Consider the following 14,508-nt stretch of genomic DNA (forward strand, 5'->3'; position numbering starts at 1 on the left):
ACACCGATGAATAATCGCAGGAAAAGCACGAAGAGGGGAGGAGATAAGGAAAGGAAGAAATTCCAGAAACCATAAAAATTAGGAGCCAAAACTCCCTCACCTGATTCCTAGCTCTGGGGCCTCCCCTCTTCAGAGAAGTCTATTTCTCTTGCTTTTGCAATAAACCTTATGTTTGCTTGAGATCTCTGGGTCTTGCTCTTCAATTCTTTGCTGAATGGAGACCTCAAACCCAGCAACCCTAGACGGTAATGGTAGAAGGGGCACAAGAAATTTAGCCAGAAAAGACCAGATGTCTTACTTTGAGGCGTATGCCATGGCCAGCATGTGGTAGATGGTCCAGAAACATTATTGCTCTGTAGCAGGAGATGAAATGATGGAGGGACTTGGGTGTGAAGTATTTGAGCCTCCTGTATAGCAAAAGGCAAGACAAGAAGGTAACAATTTAAGAATATTATCCTAAGGAGTTCAGCATGATAGACTAACCAAAGAAAGAACCCAGAAACAGGGAGAAGAGTTATGAAATTACCGTGATAATAAAGATTCCAAAAACCGAGTATGGTGGTGCACACCTGTAATCCCAGTGGCTTGGGAGACTGAGGCAGGAGGATTGTGAGTTTCAACCTCAGTAATAGGGAGGCTCTAAGCAACTCAGTGAGACCCTGTCTCTAAATAAAATATAAAATAAGGCTGGGGATGTGGCTCAGTGGTTGAGCATTCCTGAGTTCAATCCCAGGCACCCTCACCCTCCAGAAAAGAAGATTCACTCAGTGAGAATAGATAGAGGAAGGAATATCAATAGAACTACGAGAAACAGTTTCCTGCAAACACTTTATACTCCATTATCTTGTTTTACTGCCTTCAAAAGACTTTCACAATCTGCAAGTCCTTTGTTGACACATGTGTTTGCTTGGTTTTTGACCGTCTTCTTTCGAGTGTGCTTGGGAGAGCAGAGACCTAACTGCTCCAAGCACACCACTGGATGTGTGAGTTGTGTTCAGCAGCTGCAAGGCAGGAAGCACTTTTAAGCTCTATAGGACTGCAGTGGAGACTAACAGAAGCAGAGGAAAATTGGGATAAGCTGATTTGAGACAAAATGTGACAGTATCCGTGCATCTACTCATCCTATGATAGCCACTCAGTACTGATGTGGAAATGAGGCAGATTGGTTGGTGGAGCCCAGAGTCTGACATTGGATGGCTTCCATTTACATCCCAGGATCCACCACTTTCTTACCTTTGAAGGGACTTTGGGCAAGTTCCTCTGAATCTCAATCTTTACATCTGTACAATGGAGATCATAATAAAATCCACCTTACAGAGTTTATGTGAAAATTAATTGTAACATGCATGCTAAGTTCCTGACACAGTGCTTGGTATTACTAAGGACTCAATAAATGGGACATCTTGTCATTGTCATGTATCAGGCACTATCCCACACGTGTGAGGTGTCAGAGAGACCTGCCAAGGGAAACACTCCAGAAGCCCTCAGACGTGCAAGTCTGGAGGTTGAAATGAGATGTGAGAGCAAATTTGCTTTGACTTCATTCCCCATTGACTTGGGTTACTACTGGTGGCCACGTAACAGAGGAAGGAAGCAGTCTCTGTAGCTATTTCAGTTATATTTTCTGCAAGAGACCCAGGGTAGTAAAAGAAATTACCATCAAGAAATGAGACCTGTAATATAGTTATTCCAGAAGGAAAAATAATGGAACAAGCTGGACACTGCTTTTTTTTTTTTCTTTTTGGAATTCAAGATAATGCTAGAAAATGTAAAATAATTTCAAAGACAAATGCTATTGGTGTTTTCTGACATAAAAAATTTACGCATTTAAATTTCAGGTACTGTGTTCCGCAGGCTCTTCAAATTGAATGGATACCTGTGCTAGGCAGCAGAGAAAACTAAATAAAGCTCCAGATATTGTGCAGACTAACCCTCCAAATATTCTTTATAACAACTCAGTACACTTTTTTTTTACTATCAAAAAAATTTTATAAAATATCAAAGAAAAAAAGCAAATTTCACTGCTAGTGGTATTTCTTATTTGATGTCTTGCTAATTACTTAATTTTAATATATAAAATTTAATGAACAGGAAATAGATGAACTGGAACCATAACAATAGGACTTTGGGAGTGATTCGGAATCTTGTTATTCTGCAAATAATGGAACCCAGAGACTGAAGGAATTTTCTTCAGGCTCACACAGCTTCCAGGGGGCAGCTCTGGGACTGGAATCCATCTGCAGATCTTTTTCTCCTTCACCTTCCTATGGGAAAGGGGTAAATATCCAAATGTCCAAATTAAGTGACACTGTAAATTTGTGAAGCAAATGGCCATTGCATTTCCACGATGGTTCCTGTGATCTGCATTTATCTAGTCGAGTCTCGATCATTTAAGGGCCAATGTAACATTGAGACACAACGAAGTAACTTTAGCCCCAACATGGCTCTTTCACTCAGCAAGTGGCCAGGCAGGTACCTGAGCATCATGAAGGTTTCTTTCTCCTCCCAGAACCAACATTCAATACATCTTTTGGTCTTCCTCTCCCACAGTGCTCCTTGACTCCTTCCTCCTCTCTCCACCTCTCAAAATGAGATCTCTCACCTGCAGGACTGCTACAGTCTAACAAGTCCCCCCTCTTCTCTCCATGCCCCCTCCCAGCTTCTTGCTCAGTCTATTCTTCACCTGTGGCAAAAATGATCACTCTAAAATAAAATCTGGTTATGTCAGAACTTTATCAATGTCCCTCATTGTCCTCAAGATAAAATCCCAAATCCCCTCACTTGAATTAAAAAGTACTGCAAAAACTAGCCTCTGAGGATCCCCCCAACCTCACTTATTCCTCTCTTCTCTCCCCTAACTGCTTTTCTCATGTTGAGTCTGTGCTGTAGCCATACCAAACTTCCCCCCCCCAAAATGCATCAAGCTTTCATGCATCTGGGCATTTGCATATGCTCTTCTCTCTGCCTTGAATATTTTCCCCTTATATCTTCACCTGGTTAATTTCTAATCCTCTTCTAGGTCTTTGCTTAGACATCACTTCTTCCAAATAATCCCTCCCTAACCACCTAAGTCATACATCTATCTGTGTAGAATCCTCCTCTCTGATCTAGTAGTATAGAATTTAACCATACTTTTTTGTATGTCTGTCTTTTGTTACCCTCCTTAGTCCATTATTTTCATGGGTTGAAAATCCTGTACAAAATACTGGATAGAATCCCCAAAATTGTGGTTCCTGGTGGATGACCACAAATAGCTGGTAAGTGGGTGAAGGAGTTTGTCACTTTCTCAAATTCCTCATGGTGTTAAGAAAGATTGAATTGAGTTGAGGATGAGTAAGGAAATGTATGGAGAGAAATATCTAAGAATGAAGTTGGGGAGGAGGCAATACATTTTTTGTTCTTCTCCTTCTTATAATTTTAATAAACAACATATTAGGAGCATAAATGTGAATAGGATACTGTGTTAAGGATAAACTTGCAGGTCTATTGAGTAAGACTTTGAAGTTGGTGCGATCTCCTTGTTAGAAATCGTTTACACTGTATTAATGACTTGTGATTACCTTATGAAAGTTCAAAATTCTCCACAATGTAAAGTTTAAAAGTGTACTCCTTTGTCTTTAATTCCAGAGAAATGAGAGGGGCAATCATTGGGTCAAGGGCAAATGCATATATAATTGGCAAACAGGTACTGGTGAACATGAGCCTGGGTGAAGAAAAACATATTAGTTGTTTGACTATGGATGTGGTATTCTGAATGCTCAATGGTCAAGAAACCATATGGAGAGGAGGGATCTAACATTAAATTGCAATCATTTGTTATCAAGAAATGGAATGACCATCCATCTTAAATGATTGATTTTAGTGCTTATCTGTATTCTAGAAAAAAATAGTATATGCCAGTATGTATCTTTAACCATGTGGACTTGTTTCTTAACCATTACTATATTTTTGAACTTCTGAAAATAAGCCACTGTTTAAGTGGGTTATTGTTAGAAAAATCACATCTTAGTCACCATTCCCCTAGAAATTTCCTCAATCTATTTCCTAAAGGTAGAACCAAGTTCTTAATAGATTTCAGTTGAGAGGGTGGGGATTCTTTGGACATTTGAACATGTAATGATTTGAACAAGTTAACCAACTTCTTGTACACATATACAGATCTGCATTCTAGATAGCTTGTACAATGTATTTTTAAGTTTTCTAGCTTTTGTAAACATAGATAAAATTATTTGTGACCAGAACAGTTTTACTGAGTCCAGTGTGTCACCGGGGCATGTTTGTGAAAATAAAAAGATTCTCTTTTAAGACAGGAGATGAAATTCAGCTGCAATTGTGTCTCATGAAGCCAATAAAGCTTCTCTTGGCAATTTTGGTTGGAGCCCAAGTATATCTGACTCATGGTTGGGTCTCTCATTCTGGTTATTCACCTCATTTTTCATAATTTACCTACTGCTGTCAAGAACAATCATCGTCTTGCCCAAGAGACTAGTAAATAGCCATCGAAGCCAATGGATTTATAAAAGGTAGAATCCAGTGATTGAATTCATTTGGGCAGATTCATCAACTGCTTCTTAGATGGTGCAGGGTGTTTTCAGGTTGCAAAGAGAGGAGTGCTTGACCAGAGCAAACTTGCAGGAGAGTTATAGACAAATAGGGAAAATCTATTCCAATGAAATTTTTGAGTATGGATACAATCTGTAAGAGACTAAGTAGCTATAATCTCTGAGACAAAACCCATGTACTAATGGAAAGAACATGTGATTATAGCCAAAATCAACTGTAAGAACATCTATATACAGCAACTTGAAATGAGTGTTTTTGTTGCTGCTCTTCATCAGAGAACAGATACTGTGATAAGATAGGTATGACAATTTTTATAATTTGCTCCAGAGAAAGTAAGGTTGTTGTGCCCACCTCACCCATTTAAAATGACTATAATCAAGACTAAGAAAATTTCTGGCTAATCAGGTCATTGGAGTTTGGCCAAATGAGGATTCTGGAGGAAGAGTGTTCATGTGTTGGGCCACTTTGACTTAGGATTGTCACATAAAGTCTCAAACTGACCAAAGAAGTGGAAGCTGCTGCCCTGTCTCGAAGGGATTAAAATATCAACTTTATTAATTTTATAACAAAATACAATTTGAATTATAGCATTTTTTTGACTTATCATTTTCATCTTGTTTAAAATGTACCCTCTTTGGAATAATATGCTATTTTTAAGAGCTTAATGAATTTCTTAATAGGCCATATCCCTGTTGACTTCCAACTAAATTATTTAGAAAAGAGAGGAAAATAATAGAAGAGGTGTCTATCTAAACATAAACAAAAATCTAAACAATCTATATCTATATTTGTATGTATTTTTTGTATCTTTATAGATTTATATTTGGTATGAAACTCATAACTACAGGCATTTTTTAAACCATAGAATTACCCTTTGTTTGCAGAGTTCCAGTGGATGAAACACAACAATTTTTGGCAAAATATTCCCTCTCAGTTCTTAGTTTTAAAATAGAACAATAAAGTTATACTCAGTTTGGAACAAAGCAGATCTCCTCCATTGACTGCTTAAGTTTGGTGATAATAGTCAGTAATGGTAGCATAGAAGACTAATTTAGTATGATGGCCTCATTGTGGCAAAATATATCTCCCCAACCCTGGACGTGGGACTTGATCATCTTCTAGCCAAAGGGACATTGGAACAGTTGGCTGGCTGTATCTGTGGGTTTCACATCTGTGGACCCAAATGACTGCAGATAGAAAATATTCAGAAAAATATTGCATGTGCACTGAATGCATATAGACTTTTTTTCTTCTCATCATTCTTTAAACAATACAGTACAGCAACTATTTACATTTCATTTACTCTGTGCTATGTATTATAAATGATCTAGAGATGATTTAAAGCATATAGGAAGATGTGCACAGGCCACACACAAATAGTGACATCTCACATAAAGAACTTGAGTATCTGAGGATTTTGGTGTCTGAGGTTTCAGGGACTTTGCCTGAACTTGGATGGCTAGGTTTGCCTTTTTGTGCATCAGGGATTCCTTGGGAGGACAACATGTTCCATACAGCAGCCTCTATTGTTTCATACCAGGTCCCAAACTGAGAGACACAGAGCTGACCATGTGTCTCTGGCAATTGTTGATCCATGGAAGATAAGAGATAGGTAGAGCAGATCTGAGCCTAACCTGCAACCTGGAATTGGAAGTCACAGTCCAACCTAGCTCAGCCAAGTCACGGTCAGCCTGCTGCTAGCAAATGGGAGAACCCATGATTGTGTTTTCAAGTCAATGAGTTTCAGGGTGGCTCATTATTCAACGTTATTATGGCAATAACTGACTAATACAGGTCATCTCCAAAGACATTTTTCTAACTCCACCTAGTATAAAAATTTCCCCAAATATTCCTTTCCATAAATATCTTCAATAGTATTTGCAATGTAATTTGAATATTTTAAAGTTTTAGGGAAGAATGTCTTTTCTCTGCATGGCAAGAACTGAATTGGTAGAAAGGGTGTTCTAAGTGATGTCTAGAGATGATATATATTGCTTTCTGTCTTCAAAAGATATAAATGCTGACCATAAATTGTGCAATTGGAATTTGGGAATTTGATACTTATAGGAATTCTGAGAAGCAGCAGTAAATTATGTGTGAAGCTAGAAGTTTTCAGAAATGCTATGCCGCTTTTAAAATTTCTTCTCTTGGGTTTGAGTAAACTTTTCACTCATGAGCTGTCTAATTTTCCAAGGAGAAAAAAAAAATCATATCACAAAGAATGCAAGTGTGAGGAGCAGTTAGTTCCAAACTGCCTGCTGCTTTTCAGCTAGGATTGTGTGCAGTTTATGTCAAAACACTTCAGCAAAGAAATACAAATACAGACTAATGTTTGACTTCTTTTGTTGTGTTGAACTGGAGCCAGCAAAAGTATTTATATATAAATCCACTTGTGAAATGCATAACCCTCTCAATGTGACTTATATGTTTAAGGCTTAAAGAGAATTCAGGTTGATTGACAGAAACTACTGCTCTTACAATGTCAAAATGCATGACTTTGCTTATGTGGAAACTTTTAAATTTGTCCTTTTCATTGATGGATGTTTATCTTCTAATTAAGTGCTACTGCATTAGCCAGGAACATTTATTTGCCCTACTATGCGTATTGTAAAGCATAAGCCTTCAATACACCCATCCTCATTCCTCTCTTTATAAACTTGAGGGAAACAAATCCCCCCAAGCTCCAAGTGTATGCCTAAAATATCTACTCAGACATTGCCTGAGGGCAAAATAAATGGCTTAGCTGTTTTAAACTCTTGAACATAATGTAGGTATAAAAGAAAGCCCTGTCATATGAAGTCAGATATTTTCCTCCTCTTTCTAACAGTAATACCTACAAAACCCTGTTTTCTTCTCCTTAATTCTGTGAGGAACTAAGACACGCTTTTTGGAATCTATGGTTTAGATGAGCTCCTGTGGATGGAATGAGCAGAAAAGAGCAGTAGCACATTGAATATCTTAGAGACCATGAAGGAATGTCATGTCTCCATTTTTCAAAAGCTGTATCCTCTTATTTTGTTGAACTCTGGTACCTTGTTTAAATTTTTATTGCATTCCCACATAGTGTTATGCATAAGTATATAAGAAATGCCATAACGGATTAGGCCAATGGTCCATCTTGCTTGCCTCTGAGGGATGTTTTGTGGGGAGCCAAGGTCGTCTTTCTTGACGTTGCTCTGAAATCATTAGGGATCGACAGAGCACATTCCTTACACTCCCTCAATATTCCATTATAGAACCAGCATCTGAGAATTTTCCCAAACCTTTTAAAACTTATTTATAGTTTCACTTTTGTTATGCTTTTGGGACAATAAGATCACTTATTTATATGAAAAAAAAATTGCTTCTTTCACATTTCCAAAAGAGTAGGTTCCTGAGGCCTTGCGTTTTGAGATTTGATGAATAAGTCCCTGTTTACAAAACTCATATCTTCATGATTTCCTAGAACTTAGTTATATGGTTGGCTTCTTCTAAAGTGACTCCCAATTTTCTCCAGACCCTGTTATTCATAAACCTATGTGAACTTTCCTCTTGGTGTGCTTGGGCTGTGCCTAGTGACTTGCTTTTAATAAAAAGAATGTGAGAAAGGTAATGAAATATAAAACACAAGATTAGGTCATAAGATACTGTCACTTCTATCTTGTCGGCATATTCTCTCTCTCTCTCTCTCTCTCTCTCTCTCTCGGCTTGCTTTGAAGAGATAAACTGCTACATTGTGAGCTGCCCTAAAGAGGATCCACATGGCAGAGACCTGAGGGCCTCTAGCCAACAGCCCCCTGGGATCCTGCCAGCAGTCACATGGAGTTTGGAAGCTGATCCTCCCTGAGGTGAAGCCGTAGACCCAGCTGACACCTTGATTGCAGCCTTGTAGAAGACGCTGAAGGGAAGCTGGGTGGTCACTGGGGAACGTTCTGAAAGTAGTCTACCACAATATAAACAGGGGCTATCAAGGTTCATCTCTCAATATATTTTCATAGTATCTTGGGCACCAATCATTAGTCCTGCCTTGGGCACCAATCGTTTTCCACACTGGTCCTCTGAAAATATTTCGATTTTGGCAATCCTAAGGTGCACTCTCCCTCTCAAATCATTTACTGGCCTTAAAAAAAAAAAAAAAAAAAAAAAGTTAAGCATGATCCTGGCCGATCTTGATATGGTGGATGTAGCACTTAGTTATTTCTAATAGACCACATTAAAACAATGGCTTTGAACAATAACTATTTAACTCCTATTTAACTCCTGATTCTGCGGGTTGGCAGTTTAGGCTGGGCTCAGCTGGGTAGTTCTAATCTGGGCTGCACTCCTTTATGCCTCTGCCATCCGCTGCTGGTCAGCTAGCAGGCTCTGCTGATCTTGGATAGACTCTCTCGCATCTCTAGGCCTCAGCTGGGATTAATCAGCCAACCCAGTTGTGTTCCATGTAATGATGATCCAGCAGGCAATTCCAGACTTGTCCACATGGCAATGGCAGGGCCCCAAGAAAATGGACAGAACCTAGGCCTCTTGAGTCCTTGGCACAGAACCAAAACATCTGTCACACTCAACACATTCCATTGGCCAAAGCAAGTCACAAGGCCAACTTAACTTCGTGGGGTAGGGAAACAGATTCTACCTCTTTGGATAAAAAAAAATGCAAAGTCAATGGTAAAGAGTGTGAAGATGCAGGGAATGAATAATTGTGGCTTTTTTTGGAATCTACCAGTGGTCATGAGTTAATGTGGAGTCTCTTCCCATTACAACACAGAATGTTGTTGGGCTAAGTGTTATTAATACGGACCACGTTGAATTCTTATTCCAGTTTAGAAGATTGCCATCTGTATGATTCTGTGTGTCAGTTTATTTATCTGTGCAGTGAGGCTATTGATAGATCCTACCTCCAAAGATCACTGTGAATATTTAATGAATTAATAGACATAGGGATCTTTAGCTTAGTAATTGCTAAAAAAAATTGTTGACTATTATTATTGAGATTGTTGCATCAAAACAATTGTTTACCTTCATATTTGTTTTTCTGCTTGGCCTAGACTCATTGAGGGAGGGAGCTCTCATGCATTTAATCTTTCATTAAAAATTATTGAGCATCAGTTACATGCCAAGAGTTAGGAAGTGGGGCATAAATGACCCCAGTGGCACATGAATCTGCACCCCGTTGCTTTCAGGACCACATATTTTCAATTCAGTATCTACCTTCCTCAAACTCCTACCTTTCATTGTCATTGTTTTCTTTCTTTCCCTTTTTGTTTTTGTGGTTTAGATCTCTGGAATATTTTCAAACATTTTTGGTGATCTCAACTCTATCCACTGTTAATTCTGTGTTTGCCATTCTAGCCTTGCAAATGATATTAGATTAATAAGGCTTTGACTTCTGCTTCTCTATTTCCAAGGACTCTGTTTATATCCTTTGAATCCAAATAATACAGAAAATTGGTTGTGAGAATAGAATTGGGAAGAGTTTAACATGATATTCCGGGGATATAGAATCTGTGCGATCGACCCAAGTGATGGTATGCTCTGTCTTTTCCTTCTCTTTGTGAATGAAGATAGTCAGCACCCAGAGCCATCTGGAGGAAGACACTATCGTTTTAGGCAGGGAGCAGGGTTCCTCTAGGCCTCCATATTTCCCTTTGCTTACTGGAAATAGTGCTGACCACCTTTCTTACCTATCGGATGATAGTAAAAAGCAAATTAAAGTAGAAACAAAGCAAATTAGAAAATGTCCTAACAGGGCTGGGGTTGTTACTCAGTGGTAGAGTACTTGCTTAGCATGTGTGAGGCCATCTGTATAATAAATTAAATAAAGGTCTGTCAACAACTAAAAAAAATATTTTTTATAAAAGAAAATATCTTAACAATATCTGTCATGGGAATGATGATCCCAACATGAATTAGGGGGACAACACTAGCTAGACCAATGGAGTTGAGAAATTGGCAAAGATCCCATCAATTCTAGGGACTTCAACAATCTTGTTTATCAGTCTAAAGATTTTTGAAAAATAAGCATACAATTTTACGCGATATTACGGCTCCATTCCTTTTCCATCTTTCCCAACTTTTTTTTTTTTCTTCTGCATCTTGAATCTAAATCAAGGCTGAACATGAAAGCTTCTGTATGATGTAAAATTACTGTTGTAGTAACTATAAAATGTCGCATGTACTTCATTTCTGTAAGTACAATGTGTTCTGCTTCACTTTTATTTTACTCTATTAGGTATGCAGCCTATTTGCCAGAGTGAGTTATCTCCTCTTAGAGTTTGGTTATATACCTAGTCTATTTTGTAAACAGAATTTCCATTAAAAATGAATTACTTTTCCTTCGAGCTTATTGATGGGGCTGACACATCGCTAAATTTCTTTTCTGAGCCAAGATTTGTCACCCTGATCAAAAGTTGGCAGAAGGCAGTTCGTGATCATTCGAAAGGTACAAGTGGTTGTATGTGCTACAAAAGATTTTCTTAGAGGTACACTTGCCCTTGAATTTCATCTTTAAAGCAATTAACCGGCAGCAACAAAGAAATAGCAACTCCATGCTATGATTCCTCATATAATCTTGGCATTCATCAGAAACACTTTTCTTCATTTAGAGAGACGTGTTCTTCTGACAGACAGTCTGGAACAACGTGTGCATACACACACACACACACACACACACACACACACACGCACACACAATGAGTCAAGAGTTGGAATGTAAAAACACGAGACCCCAAACAGTAAGCTAAAAATGTGTTATTGGATGCTTGGCAGGAAGATTATATTGTCAGCCTTCTGAGATCCAGCCCATGACACAGATAGGCATGTCTGCCATTAGCAGTCACTCTCCAATACAACCAGAAAAGGAAGGAACAGAGAGGGATTGGTCTGGTGAGATTGTCTGTCTATGTTCAATTATGTCCGAGTTTTTCAAAAGGGATTTTGTTTTCAATTGTAAAAGTAATACAGGTTCATAATTTAAAAAATGAGAAAAATTAGTTGTGAGAGTAGAATTGGGAAGAATTTAGCATGATAGTCCAGTTGTGTTTATTTCTGAGTACAGAGGCCGATTGTTTGTTGTTCAACATATTTAATGACTTAGATATTGCAAGTCCTTTAATGGTGGAATAAGATGATTTCTGTGGCCTCCAAGGAAACAAAAAGATTTTTTTTGTTTAGTATTTACCCCATTGTTCCAAATGAATTAACATTTACACTATACTAAGCTTCATCTTCATAGCATTTTCCACACACACCCACCTCCCTTTAGTTTCTCAAAATGAAATCACATTAGGAAAGAGAAAGCCATATGGAATAGGTAAAGCAAAAAAAGTGGATGTTCTGAGATGAGTTGGGGAGGTTTGTTTTCACAGATATGAAGGGGGTCAAGATCAGTGAGACTTGGGCTGAACATGTTGATTTGCAGAAGGAAAAAATGAAAACCTTTTTAATGTTGCACATCAGTAATGATGAGAGGGTTTCTAGAACAGACTAAAGCTGTGCGAAGTGGAGAGTAGGTCTGTAAAATAAAGAGCCTCCTGGGAACCAAGAAAAGAAAATCTTCTTGGTAACTTTGCTCCTCATAAAAAGAGAAGTGCATAAACAACAATGATTGTTCACTGAGTCGGGGAGAGACGATCATGGTCCAATCTGCCATGGATGTGCGGCTAGGCCCCTCTTTGGATGGGGGAGGGCAGAGTCCAGTGACAATGAGTGGGAAAGCCACACAGCACAGCTCACAGGCTGCCCATCACGCCACACAGGCTTGGATGGGAGGAGGCTGGACATGTACCACTGCTTAACCCAGAACTTAGATGAAAAGACACCAAAGATGCTAAGGGTAAGTGTTCCTGTTCTGTTCCAGCCCTTTCCAAGCTTCAGAGAAAGTTATTTTGTATGTCCATCTACATGCATCTTTCCTTGTGCATTACAAAGTTTCACAACGAATTTGGGTTCTTGTTCTCTGTCATTAGGATCAATAAAGGTCATATAGCAACTGTACTAGTTGTAATAGTAATAACGATGGTAATATGTAATAGCTAACATTAGGGAGCGATCACTACATGCAAAACATGCTAATGCTTTCCATGGATTATTTCATTAAATCCTAATACAACACTGTGAGGTATGACCTATTATTACTTCTGCTTTACTGATGAGGAGACTGAATCCTGAAGAGGTCCCCCAACTTGCCCGTTGTCATTGAAATAGGTGGCAAAGCTAGGAAGTAACCCTCTGCAGTTTGATTTCAGGCCTTGCACTTTATTGCTTACCTGAGAACTAAAAATAATATTCTCATGTGTTTCCTGCACTTCCCAGATGACATAAAGCATTCTATGCACCTCATCTTATTTAATCATGACAAAGCTAAAGAAGCAGGTACAAATATGATACCCTATTACAGACCAGGGAGTAACTTACCTGTGCCAGGTGAGCAAGTGAGGTTCCTCCTCTGCTTAAGTGAGGTCTGATGAACCCCAGAATCAGCATCCTGGATCCTTGTTCTATATTGCCCATCTTATCTCTTTTTTATGTATAAATTGAAATGTCTTTTGAGATAGGCGAAGTTTTCTTTTCTTCTGCTTTATTTCCCTTGTTTCTTTTAAAAGCCATAACTGTGACTTACAGTCTGTTTTCTCTTTCAAAAATTATACTTCTTATAATTCCAGTGACTTACAAGAATTGAAGGCTGAGGCAGGAGGATCACAAGTTGGGAGATGAGCCTCAGCAACTTAGTTAGACCCTGTTTCAAAATTAAAAAGCAAAAAGGACTGGGGATGTAGCTCAGTGGTAAAGTGCCCCTGGTTTCAATTCCTAGTACTGAAAAGATTTTAAAAAAGAAAGAAAGAAAGAAAGAAAGAAAGAAAGAAAGAAAGAAAGAAAGAAAGAAAGAAAGAAAGGAAGAAAGAAAAAAGAAAAGAAAAAGAAATTACCTCTTTCGACTACAAAAGGAAAGACTTCATTGGGTGACAGGCTTATGAAAGATTCCCACTCCTGATGAGGGGAATCTCTCAACACTTTCACACTTCCCCCTTGAGCACAAGCAGAAAACATACTAAACTTTGCTATTTGATGCTTGACAATGACCACTGCTGAATGCTTTTTAGGCATGTCAGAACCCCTCAGTGCCTCTAAATGGTGGAGGAGTCCTCCTCGGGGAGAAATGTCTTTCTGACCCCACCTTGCAATCAGTTAACACCACAAAGCTTGGGAATTTAAAGCCCTTACGGTTTTATCTTCTCAGCCAGGAAAATCCTGCAAGATGCCAATGATGGAATGGAATAAGAGAAGCAACTGGATCTGCAGATCCTCGGATCTCTCATTGACCTGTGTTGTGAGTCAATGCTCTTGCAGCAATCCCCCAGTGAATGCAGTGTGGCTGGCTTTTTTTTTTTTTTTTAAACAAACTTCCAATGTCTAACTTTTTAATTCTTGCCATAACACCAGCTGGCTCGTAATTAACCGCTGGCATCATCAATATCTCGTCAAAGTTAATGAGTTTTTAACATAATTTTTAACTGCTCTGAAGAGGTTACAGAATTAAAAGAACAAGAATAATGTATATATTTATTCACAGACAAACAGAGTGATGAAAGATAAGGATCCAGCTCTAAGGCCTCACTGGGCAAGGAATTTGAGACACTGGGCCTTCCCCAGGAATCCAGTGGTCAAGGTAGAAGGCAGTCACAGCTGGGTGGTCTCCCACACCCCTGGTACTTAGCTAAAGTAGTATTTACCTTTGTTTGCAATTGTTTAGGCTTAACAGCAATTTAGATGCAAAGGAGCTCAAATGCTTAGGATGCCTCTCTATCTCTCTCTGTCTCTCTCTCCCTCTCTCTCTCTCTCTCTAACCCTCTGACACAGAGAATTCACTGACTCCTATTTTGAATTTCATAGCAGGCTGCTTACTCCTCCCACCCTGCTCCATCTCAGGGCCTCAGCCCACCCTCTACCTCTAAGCTACACTCCTGCACT

Source organism: Callospermophilus lateralis, chromosome 1 (genome assembly GCF_048772815.1).
Source record: "Callospermophilus lateralis isolate mCalLat2 chromosome 1, mCalLat2.hap1, whole genome shotgun sequence".
Lineage (NCBI taxonomy): Eukaryota > Metazoa > Chordata > Mammalia > Rodentia > Sciuridae > Callospermophilus > Callospermophilus lateralis.